Genomic DNA, 19,150 nt, shown 5'->3' with positions numbered 1-19,150 from the left:
GTGGATAGTATTAGTGTGCGGGGATCGCTGGTCGGCACGGACTTGGTGGGCCGAAGGGCCTGTTTCTACGCTGTATCTCTAAACTAACCTCCAACAGAGAGGGAATCTTGTGGTTACTGTCAAAGGCCGGTCCCTTGATTATCGAAGATATAAAATGCTGGACTAACTCAGTGGGACGGGCGGCATCTCTGGAGAGAAGGAATGGGTGACGTTCTTTATCTTTGCTTTCTGCATATCTTCCATTTGTTTGTGTTAAGGACCATCTATATATCTCGTTCTCCTCTCCCCCGACCCTGAGTTTCAAGAAGGGTCTCGACCCGAAACGCCACCCATTCCTTTTTGTGTCTATTTCTGGTACTTAGTCTCTCTGCTTTTGATACGTATCTCCAATTCCATGTATGTAGAACAAGACTACACATAGACATAGACATAGACATAGAAATTAGGTGCAGGAGTAGAGGCCATTCGGCCCTTCGAGCCTGCACCATTCGCCATTCAATATGATCATGGCTGATCATCCAACTCAGTATCCTGCACCTGCCTTCTCTCCATACCCCCTGATCCCTTTAGCCACAAGGGCCACATCTAACTCCCTCTTAAATATAGCCAATGAACTGTGTGGCCTCAACTACCCTCTGTGGCAGAGAATTCCACAGATCCACCACTCTCTGTGTGAAAAATGTTTTCCTCATCTCGGTCCTAAAAGATTTCCCCCTTATCCTTAAACATGATTCGATCCAACAGCCCGACTATAGTGGCAGAAACATATAAGATTATTAAGGGCTTGGACACGCTAGAGGCAGGAAACATGTTCCCGATGTTGGGGGAGTCCAGAACCAGGGGCCACACACACACAGTTTAAGAATAAGGGGTAAGCCATTTAGAACGGAGACGAGGAAACACTTTTTCTCACAGAGAGTGGAGTGGTGAGTCTGTGGAATTCTCTGCCTCAGAGGGGGTGGAGGCCGGTTCTCTGGATGCTTTCAAGAGAGAGCTAGATAGGGCTCTTAAAAATAGTGGAGTCAGGGGATATGGGGAGAAGGCAGGAACGGGGTACTGATTGGGGATGATCAGCCATGATCACATTGAATGGCGGTGCTGGCTCGAAGGGCTGAATGGCCTACTCCTGCACCTATTATGTTTTAATAGCATCGACTTGGTTCCAAAATAGCCTCCTGGCAATGGACTCCAATCTGTGCCAAACCATGAAGGCTGCCTCACCCAGAGACTAAATGAATAACACTGCAAAAGTTCAACTGATACTCAGCCAACTCATACATCTGGTGAATACATCTGGCGCTGACAGACAAGGTCTTTAACGTTACAGAAACAAACCACTTAGATCCTGCAAGTTAATTCCAACCGTGGGCCTGATGTTAGGTCTTGATCAAAGTCAGGGGCTTGTGAAGAGCGGAAGGCAACAAAACAGGAAGAAAGGGGGATACGAAAGGATCTGGTGGTGCAGCGGGTAGTGTGGCTGCCTCACAGCGTCGGAGACCAGGGTTCGATCCCGACCTCGGGTGCTGTCTATGTGGAGTTTGCACGTTCTCCCCGTGACCGAGTGGGATTCCTCCGGGCGCTCCGGTTTCCTCCCACAGATGGGTGGGTTTAATTGGCCCCAATGTACAGGGAGTGGATACAAATAGACAATAGACAATAGGTGCAGGAGTAGAGGCCATTCGGCCCTTCGAGACAACACCGCCATTCAATGTGATCATGGCTGATCATCCCCAATCAGTACCCCGTTCCTGCCTTCTCCCCATATCCCCTGACTCCACTATCTTTAAGAGCCCTATCTAGCTCTCTCTTGAAAGAATTCTCTCCAGAGAACCGGCCTCCACCGCCCTCTGAGGCAGAGAATTCCACAGACTCACAACTCTCTGTGATAAAATGTGTTTCCTCGTCTCCGTTCTAAATGGATTACCCCTTATTCTTAAACTGTGTGCGTGTGGCCCCTGGTTCTGGACTCCCCCAACATCGGGAACATGTTTCCTGCCTCTAGCGTGTCCAAACCCTTAATAATCTTATATGTTTCAATGAGATACCTTCTCATCCTTCTAAACTCCAGAGTGTACAAGCCCAGCCGCTCCATTCTGTCAGCATATGACAGTCCCGCCATCCCGGGAATTAACCTGGTGAACCTACGCTGGGCTCCCTCAATAGCAAGAATGTCCTTCCTCAAATTAGGGGACCAAAACTGCACACAATACTCCAGGTGTGGTCTCACCAGGGCCCTGTACAACTGCAGAAGGACCTCTTTGCTCCTGTACTCAACTCCTCTTGTTATGAAGGCCAACAGGCCAAAACTGCACACAATACTCCAGGTGTGGTCTCACCAGGGAGTATTGTGTACACCTGCAGAAGGACCTCTTTGCTCCAAATGTAACATAGCACAGTGTGAACGGGTGATCGATGGCCGGCATGGGCTGGGCGGGCTGAAGGGCCTCTAAACTAAATATCTACGGAGGGAATGGACAGACAACGTTTCAGGTTGGGACTTGGGAATCTTATCCGGACTGATCCGTGTTAACAAGGTTGGTTTTAATATGTTTCTTGCAAAGGTGGGTGAATCTGTGGAAAAATATAATACCATGAGAGGCAGGAATAGGGTAAATATGAGGATAGAAAACATAGAAACATAGACAGTAGGTGCAGGAGTAGAGGCCATTCGGCCCTTCGAACCTGCACCATTCGCCATTCAATATGATCAAGGCTGATCATCCAACTCAGTATCCCATCCCTGCCTTCTCTCCTTACCCCCTGATCCCCTTAGCCACAAGGGTTGGTTTTAATATCCCTCTTGCATATAGCCAATGAACTGTGAAAAATCAACTACCCTCTGCGGCAGAGAGTTCCAGAGATTCACCACTCTCTGTGTGAAAAAAGTTCTAGACAATCTGCGGTTTTAAAGGCCATTCCCCCTTCGAGCCTTAACCTGTGACATTCCTTGTCCTGGGACATCCTAACATCGGGATCCCGTACCTGCATCTTCTCTCCAACCCCTTAAGAATTTTGTAAGTTTCTATAAAGATCCCCCCCTCAATCTCCTAAATTCTAGAGAGTATAAACCAAGTCTATCCAGTCTTTCTTCATAAGACAGTCCTGACATCCCAGGAATCTCAGTCTGGTGAACCTTCTCTGCACTCCCTCTATGGCAAGAATGTCCTTCCTCACATTTGGAGACCAAAACTGTACGCAATACTCCAGGTTTGGTCTCACCAAGATCCTGTACAACTGCAGTAGAACCTCCCTGCTCCTATACTCAAATCCTCTATGGCAAGAATGTCTTTCCTCAGATTAGGAGACCAAAACTGTACGCAATACTCCCGGTGTGGTCTCACCAAGACCCTGTACAACTGCAGTAGAACCTCCCTGCTCCTATACTCAAATCCTCTATGGCAAGAATGTCTTTTCTCAGATTAGGAGACCAAAACTGTACGCAATACTCCCGGTGTGGTCTCACCAAGACCCTGCACAACTGCAGTAGAACCTCCCTGCTCCTATACTCAAATCCTCTATGGCAAGAATGTCTTTCCTCAGATTAGGAGACCAAAACTGTACGCAATACTCCAGGTGTGGTCTCAACAAGACCCTGTACAACTGCAGTAGAACCTCCCTGCTCCTAGACTCAAATCCTCTATGGCAAGAATGTCTTTCCTCAGATTAGGAGACCAAAACTGTACGCAATACCCCAGGTGTGGTCTCACCAAGACCCTGTACAACTGCAGTAGAACCTCTTTGCTCCTAGACTCAAATCCTCTTGTTATAAAGGCCAACAGGCCAAAACTGTACACAATACTCCAGGTGTGGTCTCATCAAGACCCTGTACAACTGCAGTACAACCTCCGTGCAATACTCCAGGTGTGGTCTCACCAAGACCCTGTACAACTGCAGTAGAACCTCCCTGCTCCTAGACTCAAATCCTTTTGCTATGAATGTTGGCAAGGCATAGATTGCTGGGACATGAGAGGGCATGGATTTAAGATGAGAAGGGAAATATTTAACAGGAACTTGAGGGGGAACATTTTCATGCAAAGGGTGGTGGGTGTATGCATGCACCAGGGGCAATTTAGTGTGGTCAATTAACCCAGCACATAGCACGTGTTTGAGGCAGGAGGAAGCCGGAGCATGTGGGGGAAACCCAGCCAGCGACTATCGGGTGCAGTCACATGCTCCACCTTTAGATGTCATGATGACATTCTTACGTATGGTCTGTTTCATAAAACCATGAAAATGGTGGCAGAAAGGATCACGCATCAGGGCCTTGGAAAGACCTCATTAGTCCACAAACCCATAGAAACATAGAAATTAGGTGCAGGAGTAGAGGCCATTCGGCCCTTCGAGCCTGCACCACCATTCAATATGATCATGGCTGATCATCCAACTCAGTATCCCGTACCTGCCTTCTCTCCATACCCTCTGATCCCCTTTAGCCACAAGGGCCACATCTAACTCCCTCTTAAATATAGCCAATGAACTGTGTGGCCTCAACTACCTTCTGTGGCAGAGAGTTCCAGAGATTCACCACTCTCTGTGTGAAAAAAGTTCTTCTCATCTCAGTTTTAAAGGATTTCCCCCTTATCCTTAAGCTGTGACCCCTTGTCCTGGACTTCCCCAACATCGGGAACAATCTTCTTGCATCTAGCCTGTCCAACCCCTTAAGAATTTTGTAAGTTTCTATAAGATCCCCCTCTCAATCTCCTAAATTCTAGAGAGTATAAACCAAGTCTATCCAGTCTTTCTTCATAAGACAGTCCTGACATCCCAGTTTTCACATTTCTGTACCTCTTGCCCGATGGGAGAGGGGGGAAGAGGGAGTGGCCGGGGTGGGACTGGTGGTTGATCAAAAGGTCTTGAGGAATAGGAGGAGAATTTGGCCATTTGGCCCACTCCGTCATTCAATCATAGCTGATCTATCTCTCCCTCCCAACCCCATTCTCCTGCCTTCTCCCATTGACTAATCAAGAATCTATCGATCTCTGGTGGGAGAGAAGGGAGAGAGGCATGTGAGACTATGTTGGATACATTAGTAACGTTGTGAATGCCCTTTCTTCATATGAAAGTCCTGACATCCCAGGAATCAGTCTGGTGAACCGTCTCTGCACTCCCTCTATGGCAAGAATGTCCTTCCTCAGATTAGGAGGCCAAAACTGTACGCAATACTCCAGGTGTGGTCTCACCAAGACCCTGTACAACTGCAGTAGAACCTCCCTGCTCCTATAGTCAAATCCTTTTGCTATGAATGTTGGCAAGGCATAGATTGCTGGGACATGAGAGGGCGTGGATTTAAGATGAGAAGGGAAATATTTAACAGGAACTTGAGGGGGAACATTTTCATGCAAAGGGTGGTGGGTGTATGCATGCACCCGAGGTCAGGATCGAACTGGGGTCTCTGGCGCTGTGAGGCAGCAACTCTACCGCTGTGCCACCCAGCGCTGTTACAGGACTGTCCCTAGTTTGAACCACTGTTGTTTGTTATGCTATTCTTATACCAATGTAAAGCACTTTGGCCAACGAGAGTTGGTTTTTAATAAATGTGACTTGACTTGACTTGACTTGGTGCGGAATGCAATTGTTAAATTGAGATTGGTCCAGAGTTGTGACAAATTAAGCCAACTGTATTAGTGAGGTGTTATTCTCACGCCTCTGCCCAAGGCATGTGTAATATAATGTGTAACACACTCTCTCACCCTCCGCTCCAATGGACATCTGCCATCGTTCACCCCATAAATCTCTTCTGAGGTGGAAAAATAAACACTATTTGGAGAAAGGACAACACACACATTCCCTCAACCAACCCTCTGTGAGAGATAGACAGAGTGCTGGAGTAACTCAGCGGGTGCAGCAGCATCTATGGAGCTAAGGAAATAGGCAACGTTTTGGGCCGAAACCCTTCTGGGTTTCGGCCCGAAACGTTGCCTATTTCCAGAAGGATTTCGGCCCGAAACGTTGCCTATTTCCTTAGCTCCATAGATGCTGCTGCACCATAACTCAGCGGGTCAGGCAGCATCTGTGGAGAACATGGATAGGTGACGTTTCACAGAGTGCTGGAGTAACTCAGCGGGTCAGACAGCATCTGTGGAGAACATGGATGCATGATGTTTCAGAGTGCTGGGACCCTTCTTCGGGAAAGGCAGCATCAAAAAAGAACATGGACCCAGGTTTTCGTTTCAGAGAGTGACCCGCTGAATTACTCCGGAACAGGCAGTCCATCTTTGGATAAACAGCATCTGCATTTCCTTGTCTCACTATATTGGGTGGGGTATGGGCGGGTGCAGCAAATGAGACTAGCCTAGATGGGGGATCTTGATTGGAATAGGGCAACGTTTCGGGCCGAAGGGCCCCTTCCGGGTTTCGGCCCGACTTTTGCCTATTTCCAGAAGTCCTTCGGCCCGAAACGTTGCCTATTTCCTTAGCTCCATAGATGCTGCTGCACCATAACTCAGTGGGTCAGGCAGCATCTGTGGAGAACATGGATAGGTGACGTTTCACAGAGGGACTGGAGTCTAACTCAGCGGTTTCGACCCATCTGTGGAGCTAGGAATGTTCTCCACGTTTCGGGCCGAAACCCTTCCGAGTTTCGGCCCGAAACGTTTGCCCAGAAGGATATGTCGACAAGCGTTAACACATATTTCCAGAATACTTTTCTATAGATGCTTGCTGCACCATATCAACGGGTCAGGCAGCATCTGTGGAGAACATAGATAGGCAACGTTTCAAGTCGAGACTCTTCTTCAGACAGTGAAGAAGACATTCTTCGTTACACCAAATCATATTTGTTAAAGACAAGACAGAGGTCAATGCAGGTTCATTTGGTTTCTAAAAGGGTTAGTTAGTCATCTGAGGATAGATGATGTTGACTGGGCTTGTACGCCCTTGAAGTTGAAAGAATTAGAGGTGGTCTTGCTAAAATAAACAAACGGAAAGACACAGATTTGATCTCCTGGCTGGGACCATGACTCACACCCTCAAGAAAGGGTCAGTCATCCGTGACACAGATGAAGAGAAATTCCACTCTCTAGGCATTGACAAACCCTTGGGTTCTCTGTGTAGTGACTCTACTTAAAGGACAGATCCTGGGATAGGAAAGGATGAGAGGTCAACGAACCAAACATGGGCAGCTTTGACAAACGTCAATGGGGTGATTTTACTGAAGGGCCTGTTTCCATGCTGTGTAACTATGACACTAGTGTTTGATAGACTTAGATAGAGTCCTAGATTCATAGAGTGATACAGTGTGGAAACAGGCCCAACTTGCCCACACCGGCCAACATGCCCCATCTACACCAGTTCCACCTGCTGCATTTGGTCCATATCCCTCCAAACCTGTCCTATCCATGTCCCTGTGTTTAAGAGGGAACTGCAGATGCTGAAGAATCGAAGGTTACACAGGATTTGGGTTTCGGCCCGAAACGTTGCCTATTTCCTTCGCTCCATAGATGCTGCTGCACCCGCTGAGTTTCTCCAGCTTTTTTGTGTAACTATCCATGTCCCTGTCTGATCCTTCCACAGATATCAAGGGACTCAATAGACAAGGAGGAGAAATACGCAATAGGATCTCATCAAATGGGAGAGCATGCAAGAGGGGCCAAATGGCCCATATTAGATTCCATTTATTGGGTCCAATGTCAGTAAGCCACCGAGTACAGACCAACAAACACATGTGGACACAGAGTGCTGGAGTAACTCAGTGGGTCAGGCAGCACCTGTGGAGAACATGGATAGGTGACGTTTCACAGAGTGCTGGAGTAACTCAGCGGGTCAGGCAGCATCTGTGGAGAACATGGATAGGTGACGTTTCACAGAGTGTCGGAGTAACTCAGCGGGTCAGGCAGATCTGTTTCACATGGATAGTGACGTTTCACAGAGTGCTGGAGTAACTCAGCGGGTCAGGCAGCATCTGTGGAGAACATGGATAGGTGACGTTTCACAGAGTGCTGGAGTAACTCAGTGGATCAGGCAGCACATCTGTGGAGAACATGGATAGGTGACATTTCAGATGGAGACTGAAGACGTGTCTCAACCCAAAACGTCCCTATCCATGTTCTCCACAGATGCTGCCTGACCCACTGAGTTATGGTGCAGCAGCATCTATGGAGCTAAGGAAATAGGCAACGTTTCGGGCCGAAAACCCTTCTGGAAATAGGCAACGTTTCGGGCCGAAACCCGGAAGGGTTTCGGCCCGAAACGTTACCTATTTCCTTAGCCCCATAGATGCTGCTGCACCCGCTGAGTTACTCCAACACTCTGTGAAACGTTCCCTATCCATGTTCTCCACAGATGCTGCCTGACCCGCTGAGTTACTCCCAGCACTCTGTGAAACAGATGCTCACCTATCAGCATGTTCTCCACAGATGCTGCCTGACCCGCTGAGTTACTCCAGCACTCTGTGTCCTTTATGTATTAACAAGTTCTTTATGTCGCAAGCTTAACAGTGTCCAGAATACTTTTCTTGCTCAGAGAAGATAACTCTCTGGGTAAGCTGTCTTATCTTGTGTGGGAAGGAACTGCAGATGCTGGTTTAAACTGAAGATAGACACAAAGTGCTGGAGTAACTCAGCGGGCTAGACAGCATCTCTGGAGAAAAGGAATAGGTGACGTTTCGAGTCGAGACCCTTCTTCAGACCATGCATTAGGCCCGCTGAGTTGCCCCAACATCTTTTGTAGTTACTTTGGTGCAGTAAAAGGCACTACACAAATGCAGGATCTTCTATCTAGCAAAGGAATGGATTCTCAAGCTCAATAATTCAGGAAAAGGCCATTCAGCCCATCAATACTAGCATGGCTATCTTCCTAGTCCATTCAAATAAAACCACGGCAGCCAGTATTAGGATACAGTGAGTCAACAACTAATGTGTTTCACCAGAAGTCACATCAGAACTCTGTCAACAGTATGTTTTTATGGGACACCTTCAACATGATCAAATGTGCTGTGAAGATTCACGACAGCATTAACCCTTTGAGAGAAGATAAAACTGTAAAGGCAGATCAGTAATGATCAGATCTCCACATTCTGTAACTTTGTAGAGTCATAGAGAGAGTGATACAGCGTGGAAACAGGCCCTTCAGCCCAACTTGCCCACGCCGACCAACATAACCATATAACCATATAACAATTTACAGCACGGAAACAGGCCATCTCGACCCTTCTAGTCCGTGCCGAACACATAATCTCCCCTAGTCCCATACACCTACGCTCAGACCATAACCCTCCATTCCCTTCCCGTCCATATAACTATCCAATTTATTTAAAAATGATAAAAAACGAACCTGCCTCCACCACCTTCACTGGAAGCTCATTCCACACAGCCACCACTCTCTGAGTAAAGAAGTTCCCCCTCATGTTACCCCTAAACTTCAGTCCCTTAATTCTCAAGTCATGTCCCCTTGTTTGAATCTTCCTTACTCTCAGTGGGAAAAGCTTTTCCACGTCAACTCAGTAACATGCCCCATCCACACTAGTCCCGTCTACACTGCCTGCATTTGGCCCATATCCCTGTCCTATCCATGTACCAGTCTAACTGTTCCTTACATGTTTTGATCAACAGCTGCCTCAACTATCTCCTCCGGCAGCACATTCCATACACATACCAGCCTTTGTGTAGAAATAACTGCCCTTCAGGTTCCATTAAAATCTTTCCCCACCTCACCTTAAACCTAAGTCCTCTAGTTCTCTATACCCCGATCTATTCCTCTCGAGGAACATGTGCTCAAAGCTCAGACAGAACATGCCTCGTGTATCTCTAGAGCAGGGGTTCCCAACCTTGTTTGGCCCGTTTACCCCCCGGCAACTTTAACAGCGCATAACAATGTAATTTCACGTATTTATGGCCAACTAATGATGAACAGATACCGGTATACCAGAACCAAACACAGTCAGTTAATGAAAAAAATATCTACAAATCCACAATCAGCAAATGTACCCCCCTGGGGAGGTGAAATGTAGCCCTGTAAATGTACCTCTGGTTTGGAACCCTTGTTCTGAAAGGAATGAACAAACAGTTTCACCCCAGTAAGGACACACTCACCTCCAGGATATTTGTTGAACCATTACCAGGGAAGTGCCCGCAAGTCAGGCTAAAGTCCTCCTGCGACCTTGCTCAATGCCGGTATCATCCTGGGTTTCACCATCAATGCCCCAAACACCATTGACAGGGCTTAGTACAAGAGCATAGCTGAGGTAGACTCTGCTCACAGCCTCTCAGTCTCACCACTGAGCTTCAGCGAGTGGTTGCATTTCTGTTCGTTACTGTGGAAAGCACCCTTTCATAATTGGCCCTTTCCAACAAGTCGTGCAGAGAAAAAAAAATCGATTTCCTTTGGAAATCCCCATTCTGCCTTTGCACTGTAACCCTTTCACTGCAGAGGGCATCTAGTTTGTGTAGACAGATGGGGAAGAGAGATCCTCACATGGATACAGGCTGTGTTACCAAGAAACTCTGACACAGGAATTCTATTCTTTAAGTCTTGCACACACACTAAAACTGCACACACTCCAAACTCCTCCCACACTCCAAAGACGTACAGGGTTTGTAGGTTAATTGGCCTGGTAAATGTAAGAGATGTCCCTCGTGGATAGTGTTAACCCCTGTCCCACTGTACGAAGTAATTTACGAGTTCTCCGGAGATTTACGGTAATGGCCGCTCGTAGGTACTCGGGACTCTCGTGGACATTTCTCAACGTGTTGGAAAATCTTCATGAGCTTACCGCGTTTCCCGAGTACCTGCCGCTAGCGTTACGAGCCGCTAAGAGACGTCCCCGAGCTCCAACGAACATTCTACATGCTTACCACCAGTTTGATTATTTTTTAAACTCGGGAGAACTCCTACAGTGGGACAGCCCCTTTAGTGTTAGCGTGCGGGGGTCGCTGGTCAGGGCGGACTCGGTGGGCCGAAGGGCCTGTTTCTGCGCTGTATCTCTAAACTAAACTAAATACTACAGCACAGGAACAGGCCATTTGGCCCACAATCTGTGTACATGATCTCATCAGCCTGTACATGAACCATATCCTCCCATATCCGTGTGCCTGTCTAAAAGCCTCTTAAACACCTCCATCGCATCTGCCTCCACCCCCACCCCTGGCAGCATGTTCCAGGCACCCACCACCCTCTGTGTACAAAACCTGCCCCACACATCTACATTAAACTTCCCCCTCTCACCATATAGCTGTGCCCTCTAGTGTTGGACACTGGTTCTCTCTAACTCAGGGCTGGGGAACCTTTTCATTTTGGAAGGCCGCATCCATTCACCATTCAACACGATCATGGCTGATCATCCAACTCAGTATCCCATCACTGCCTTCTCTCTCCATACCCCCTGATCCCTACCCCAAAATTCTTAAGGGGTTGGACAGGCTAGATGCAGGAAGGTTCCACGAATCTGAGGATCCCTCATAGAAACATAGACAATAGCCAGGAGTAGAACTGTCGAGTGCACCGCCATTCAATATGATCATCAACTCAGTATCCCATCCCTTCCTTGGCAGATACCCCCTGACAGATTTCACCACTCTAACTCCCTGTAAAAAAAAAATGAACTGTGTGGCCTCATACTCGGTCGGCAGAGAATAGGTTCACCACCTCCTTGTGTGAAAAAAAACTGTTTTTCTCATGTGTGTCCTAAAAATATTTCCCCCTTATCCTTTCTGGACCCCTTGTTCTGGACTTCCCCAACATCGGGAACAATCTTCCTGCATCTAGCCTGTCCAGCCCCTTAAGAATTTTGTAAGTTTCTATAAGATCCCCCCTCAATCTTCTAAATTCTAGCGAGTGTTATGGAACTGTCTCTGACCTCCCGCTCCACATCAATATTCACGTGGCTATCTATAGGCATCTTATAGGTCACTATCATCTACCTCCACAACTATCATATCTACCTCCACCACCACTACCGAGACCCGGGTTCGATCCCGACTACGGGTGCTGTCTTTATGGAGTTTGCACGTTCTCCCCGTGACCTGCGTGGGTTTTCTCCGAGATCTTCGGTTTCCACCTACACTCCTAAACGCCCTGTCCCACTGTGTGAGTTCATTCCAAGAGCTCTCCCGAGTTTAAAAAAACCCAAACTCGTGGTAAGCACGGAGAATGAACGTAGCGGGTACGTTGGAGCTCGGGGACGTCCCTTAGCGGCTCGTAACGCTAACGGCAGGTACTCGGGAAGACTCGCTAACGGCAGGTAAGCTCGGGAAGACTGGTGAAGATTTTTCAACATGTTGGAAAATGTCCACGAGAGCCTCGAGTACCGACGAGTGGCCATTACCGTAAATCTCCGAGTTCAAATCGGGGCAAACTCGGGAGAACTCTTGGAATGAACTCGTACAGTGGTTAAAGACGTAGAGGCTTGTAGATTAATTCTGGCTTGGTATAAAAATGTAAAAATTGTCCTTGGGGTGTGCAGGACGGTGTTACTATGTGTTGATCGCTAGCCAGCACGGACCTGGTGGGCCGAAGGGCCTGTTTCCACGCTGTATCACTAAACTAAATAGTCAGCTTTGATGGTTTGGGCAAAGAATTAGCCTTTAGAGTTAAAGATAGAAAGTGGGGGTGTAGGGAAGGCAGTGGTTCATCAGACAGTCTGTACACCCCAGGCAGAAGTGACTCCATCTGTCTGATATCACCCAGCAAAAGTGAAAGAATTGGCCAACTCACTTTCATTTTTATATTTTGCATTTGCTGTTATTCCCGGAGCCTTGGTTTTGATTTACTGCTTATGCTAAGTCTGAGGTCTAATTGTCCCCCCCCACCCCACTCCCATCGAGGGGAGAGAGCTGGGATCACAAGATCAAATCGCAAACTATTCTGCCATCTTTGACCTTGGGCTAGAAGTTGTCTATGGAGAAGACAGACACAAAATGCTGGAGTAACTCAGCGGGACAGGCAGCATCCCTGGAGGGAAGGAATGGGTGATGTTTCGGGTTGAGACCCTTCCTCAGCTTTTTGTGTCTATGTTCTGTTTAAACCAGCATCTTAGAAACATAGAAACGTAGAAATTAGGTGCAGGAGTAGAGGCCATTCGGCCCTTCGAGCCTGCACCGTTCATGGCTGATCATCCAACTGAGTAAGTTCCTTCATAAACGTTACTGTCTATGAGTCTGATGCACGATATCGGACCTGACACATAGAAACATAGACAGTAGGTGCAGGAGTAGAGGCCATTCGGCCCTTCGAGCCTGCACCGTTCGCCATTCAATATGATCATGGCTGATCATCCAACTCAGTATCCCGTCCCTGCCTTCTCTCCATACCCCCTGATCCCTTTAGCCACAAGGGCCACATCTAACTCCCTCTTAAATATAGCCAATGAACTGTGTGGCCTCAACTACCTTCTGTGGCAGAGAATTCCACAGATTCACCACTCTCTGTGTGGGGGGAAAAAAAAAATGTTTTTCTCATCTCATCTCAGTCCTAAAAGATTTCCCCCTTATCCTTAAACTGTGTGTGTGTGGGCCCTTGTTCTGGACTTCCCCAACATCAGGAACAATCTTCCTGCATCTAGCCTGTCCAACCCCTTAAGAATGTTGTAAGTTTCTATAAGATCCCCCCTCAATCATGGACTCTTGGAGATGAATCGAGGACCATGCACCCCCTCTCACTCCAACCCAAGTTGTCCTAGCTTCATAGTTGTCTCGTTGACTGCAACTGGTTTTCACCTAGCTCACAGCTAACAATGGCCCCCTTCCACTCTCCTCATTACTTTTTAGCAAATTCTTCATTTCATTTGTTCAACATATCTCTGCATCGCCATCTATATCTCTCGTTTCCCTCTCTCCCGACTCTCAGTCTGAAGAAGGTTCTCGACCCGAAACGTCACCCATTCCTTCTAGATGATTCCAGAGATGCCGCCTGTCCCACTGAGTCACTCCAGCTCATTTCTTCCACACCAGAGGCCACAGGTTCAAGGTGAAGGGGAAAAGATTTAATAGGAATCTGAGGGTTAACTTTTCCACACAGAGGGTGGTGGGTGTATGGAACGAGTTGCCGGAGGAGGTAGTTGAGGCTGGGATTATCCCAATGTTTAAGAAGCAGTTAGACAGGTGCATGGATAGGACAGGTTTGGAGGGATATGGGCCAAACGCAGGATGGTGGCACTAGTGTAGATGGGGCATGTTGGCCGGTGTGGGCAAGTTGGGCCGAAGGGCCTGTTTCCACGCTGTATCTCTCTGTGTGCCTCTCCACAGGTGCTGACTGTACAGTCATATCGTGAGACCCTTCTGCAGACCGCGAGTTACGGGAATAGGGAAATGACAGATATAGATGGTGATGTTGAGATACATAGGCCAGCCCACAGCCAACAATGGACCATTGTGGGCTCCAATCTTTCTTTGATCTTTGTTCTATATATCTGTGACCATCTCTACCTCCCATTTACTTTTCCCCCCGACTCCCAGGTTGAGCATTTCATGTCTAACAATTCTTTAAGGTTATTTACAATCAGATGGTAAAACTGATTCTGGTGGACACCAGATATGTTGGTATGGTATGCGAATGGTATGTTAGCATTCATAGCAAAAGGATTTGAGTATAGGAGCAGGGAGGTTCTACTGCAGTTGTACAGGGTCTTGGTGAGACCACACCTGGAGTATATTGCGTACAGTTTTTTGGTCTCCTAATGCAGTTGAAAGACAGGGTCTAGAGGGAGTACAGAGAAGGTTGGAGTACTGATTCCTGGGATGGCAGGACTTTCATATGAGAAAGACTGGTTAGACTCTTGTACATCGCTAGAATTTAGAAGATTGAGGGGGGATCTTATAGAACCTTACAAAATTCTTAAGGCGTTGGACAGGCTAGATGCAGGAAGATTGTTCCCGATGTTGGGGAAGTCCAGGACAAGGGGTCACAGTTTAAGGATAAGGGGGAAATCCTTTTAAAACCGAGATGAGGAAAACTTTTTTCCCACACAGAGAGTGGTGAATCTGTGGAATTCTCTGCCACAGAAGGTAGTTGAAGCCACACAGTTCATTGGCTATATTTAAGAGGGAGTTAGATGTGGCCCTTGTGGCCAAGGGGATCAGGGGGTATGGAGAGAAGGCAGGGATGGGATACTGAGTTGGATGATCAGCCGTGATCATATTGGTTACTCCTGCACCTATTTTCCATGTTTCTATGTTGTGTAATTTTTCTTATTTATATTTTTTTATGGATGTACGGAAACTATTATTATTCATTTTATGTAAAGCATTTTGCTTTCGACACGAGTTGATTTAAAGGAACAAAACGTACTTACTTACGTACCACTAGTTGTCCCGTGAGCTAATGGCGAGAGCTTGTTTTAATCCACGTTGCTCGCTGAAGATCTCTGGATCGCACGGCCTTCCACGTTCCTGACGTTCAGGGCTAATGAAAGACATCTCTCGTTATCATCCTTCAAAGGGGGTTCTGGCTGGCCTTTATTTGCATGTATGCAAATCTCACCAGTGGAGCAGGGGGTGAGGCCAGGCCCATTCACGGTGACTCAATGCTGAGCGGACAGGTTTCATCTTAATTTGACTTGCCGGGCTTTTACTCATTGGGAGAAATATGACTTGTGGAAAGTGGGTGACAGGTCTATTGGGCAGGGGGTGGGGGGTGGGGGCAGTAAGGAGGAGGAGACACACACCAGTGGTTTAGGAGAAATCAGAAAGATTTCCCCGAAACTCATAGAAACATAGAAACATAGACAATAGGTGCAGGAGTTGGTTTTAACATGGTATATGCTTCTTGCAAAGGTGGGTGAATCTGTGGAAAAATATAATACCATGAGAGGCAGGAATAGGGTAAATATGAGGATAGAAACATAGAAACATAGAAACATAGAATAGGTGCAGGAGTAGAGGCCATTCAGCCCTTCAAGCCAGCACCACCATTCAATATGATCATGGCTGATCATCCAACTCAGTATCCTGTCCCTGCCTTCTCTCCATACCCCCTGATCCCTTTAGCCACAAGGGCCACATCTAACTCCCTCTTAAATATAGCCAATGAACTGTGTGGCCTCAACTGCCCTCTGTGGCAGAGAATTCCACAGATTCACCACTCTCTGTGTGAAAAAAGTTCTTCTCATCTCGGTCCTAAAGGATTTCCCCCTTATCCTTAAACTGTGTGTGGACCCTTGTTCTGGACTTCCCCAACATCGGGAACAATCTTCCTGCATCTAGCCTGTCCAACCCCTTAAGAATTTTGTAAGTTTCTATAAGATATCCTCTCAATCTCCTAAATTCTAGAGAGTATAAACCAAGTCTATCCAGTCTTTCTTCATAAGACAAGTCCTGACATCCCTTCGAGCCAGCACCGCCATTCATTGTGATCATGGCTGATCGTCCCCAATCAATAATCCATCCCTGCCTTCTCTCCATATCCCTTGACTCCACTATCCCCTAGAGCTCTATCTAACTCTCTCTTAAATCCATCCAGTGATTTGGCCTCCACTGCCCTCTGTGGCAGGGAATTCCACAGATTCACAACTCTCTGGGTGAAAACATTTTTTCTCACCTCAGTCTTAAATGACCTCCCCTTTATTCATGAAGGACAGGGAATAAATTATAGAGACACGAGGAACTGCAGGTACTAGTTTGCAAGAAATAAGACACAGAGTGCTGGAGAAAACTCAGGTGACCAAGCAGTTGGCTGTTCGATAACATGGATGGGAGACAGTTTCACAGAGGCTGGAGTAACTCAGCGGGTGCAGCATTATCTATGGACTAAGAAATAGGCAACGTAGGGGCCGAAAGGAAGGGTTTCGGCCAAACGTTGCCCTTCCAGAGTTTCGGCCCGAAACTGCCTATTTCCTTAGCTCCATAGATGCTGCTGCACCATAACTCAGCGGGTCAGGCAGCATCTGTGGAGAACATGGATGGGTGATTGTTTGGTGGAGTCTGAGGAAGGGTCCCGACCCCAAACGTTGCCTGTCCACTCCCTCCACAGATGCTGCCTGACCCGCTGAGTAACTCCAGCACTTTGTCTATCAACCAGCATCTGCAGTTCTCTGTTTCTCCATCCACTCCACACTCTGGTCACCTCTGTCCAACCGGCCACCGTCTCACCTCTCCCTCCCTCATAGGAACATAGACAATAGGTGCAGGAGTAGGCCATTCGGCCCTTCGAGCCTGCACCATTCGCCATTCAATATGATCATCCAACTCAGTATCCCGTACCTGCCTTCTCTCCATACCCCCTGATCCCTTTAGCCACAAGGGCCACATCTAACTCCCTCTTAAATATAGCCAATGAACTGGCCTCAACTACCTTCTGTGGCAGAGAACTCCACAGATTCACCACTCTCTGTGTGTGACGAAAAATGTTTTTCTCTTCTCGGTCCTAAAAGATTTCCCCCTTATCCTTAAACTGTGTGTGACCCCTTGTTCTGGACTTCCCCAACATCGGGAACAATCTTCCTGCATCTAGCCTGTCCAACCCCTTAAGAATTTTGTAAGTTTCTATAAGATCCCCCCCCCCCCCCTTGCGGCCCACTCTCAGACACAAGGGGCCCACCACACCTCAGAACGCTGCCAGAACAGCTGGATACAGAGTTGGATTTCTCCCCCATGTTTTTTTCCAAATTGAATGGCGGTGCTAAATAGTTCCTGAAATCCAACCGAATTTTTTTTTTACTATTTCCCTATTGTCTACTTTCTGCTGTTTACATGCCCCTGTTCCCACTTAGGTGAAGTTTGCAGAGGAACAAACATTTCCCAACATGATAGGAACTCACAAACCACAAAGAGGATTTCCCTAAAACATCGAGAAGACCAGGTGACCAAGAGTTGGCTGGTTCGATATCAGCTTTCGAGACAGGCCAGGGGGTTGGTCAGCCATTAGTTACATAGAAACATAGACAATAGGTGCAGGAGGAGGCCATTCGGCCCTTCGAGCCAGCGCTGCCATTCAATATGATCGTCCCCAATCAATAACCCGTGCCTGCCTTCTCCCTATATCCCTTGACTCCACTAGCCCCTAGAACTCTATCTTATACCAGACTGATTCCTGAGATGTCAGGACTGTCTTATGAAGAAAGACTGGATAGACTTGGATATACTCTGGATAGACTTGGGTTTATACTCTCTAGAATTTAGGAGATTGAGAGGGGATCTTATTGAAACTTACAAAATTCTTAAGGGGTTGGACAGGCTAGATGCAGGAAGATTGTTCCCGATGTTAGGGAAGTCCAGGACAAGGGGTCACAGCTTAAGGATAAAGCGGGAAATCCTTTAAAACCGAGATGAGAAGAACTTTTTTCACACAGAGAGTGGTGAATCTCTGGAACTCTCTGCCACAGAGGGTAGTTGAGGCCAGTTCATTGGCTATATTTAAGAGGGAGTTAGATGTAGCCCTTGTGGCTAAAGGGGATCAGGGGGTATGGAGAGAAGGTAGGTACGGGATACTGAGTTGGATGATCAGCCATGATCATATTGAATGGCGGTGCAGGCTCGAAGGGCCGAATGGCCTACTCCTGCACCTAATGTCTATGTTTCTATGTTTCTATGTTTCTATTTCCTTCGCTCCATAGATGCTGCCTCACCCGCTGAGTTTCTCCAGCATTTTTGTCCACCGTCGATTTCTCCAGCATGTGCAGTTCCTTCTAAACCATAAATCTCCAACTCAGTCAACAGCGAGCTGACATTAATGGGCTCAGGGAAATAACACAATGCCTCAAGAAGTGGTTCTGAATTTTCTAAAAGTCCCAAGACACAGCAAAAACTCCACGTTGGAGGAGGAAGAGAGAAGGAACCTCTCTCATGGTCATCGATGCTATCAGTGATACAACATAAACACACACAGCGCAGAAGCAGGCCCTTCGGCCCACCGAGTCCGTGCCGACCAGCGACCCCCAGTATACTAGCACTATCCTACACACTAGGGACAATTTACAATTTTTACCGAGCCAATTAATCTACAAACCTGCACGTCTTTGGAGTGTGGGAGGAAACCGGAGCTCCTGGAGAAAACCCACGCAGGTCACAGGGAGAGAACGTGCAAACTCTGCAAAGACAGCACCCATAGTCATGTGTATGTCTATGTGTGTGTGTGTGTGTGTGTGTGTGTGTGTGTCTATGTGTGTGTGTGTGTGTATATGTGTGTATGTGTGTGTGTGTATGTGTGTGTATGTGTGTGTGAATGTGTGTGTGTGTATGTGTGTGTATGTGTGTCTATATGTGTGTGTGTGTCTATGTGTGTG

The 19,150-nt window shown here is 47.3% G+C and overlaps 1 protein-coding gene across 1 annotated transcript in view; it reads right to left on the bottom strand.

Moving 5' to 3' along the window:
- Positions 1 to 11,301, bottom strand: part of LOC129714099 (TNF receptor-associated factor 3-like) — a 33,070-nt gene extending 21,769 nt beyond the window's left edge. Inside the window, exon 1 of the mRNA XM_055663567.1 lies at positions 10,029 to 11,301. The gene's annotated coding sequence lies outside the window, so the exon portion shown is untranslated. The remainder of the gene's footprint in view (positions 1 to 10,028) is intronic.
- Between the last annotated feature and the right edge of the window lie 7,849 nt (positions 11,302 to 19,150).

Source organism: Leucoraja erinacea, chromosome 38 (genome assembly GCF_028641065.1).
Source record: "Leucoraja erinacea ecotype New England chromosome 38, Leri_hhj_1, whole genome shotgun sequence".
In the NCBI taxonomy this organism is placed as follows: Eukaryota; Metazoa; Chordata; class Chondrichthyes; order Rajiformes; family Rajidae; genus Leucoraja; species Leucoraja erinaceus.
Note: the sequence above shows the minus strand (reverse complement) of the source record. Positions and strands in the feature narration are given on the sequence as shown.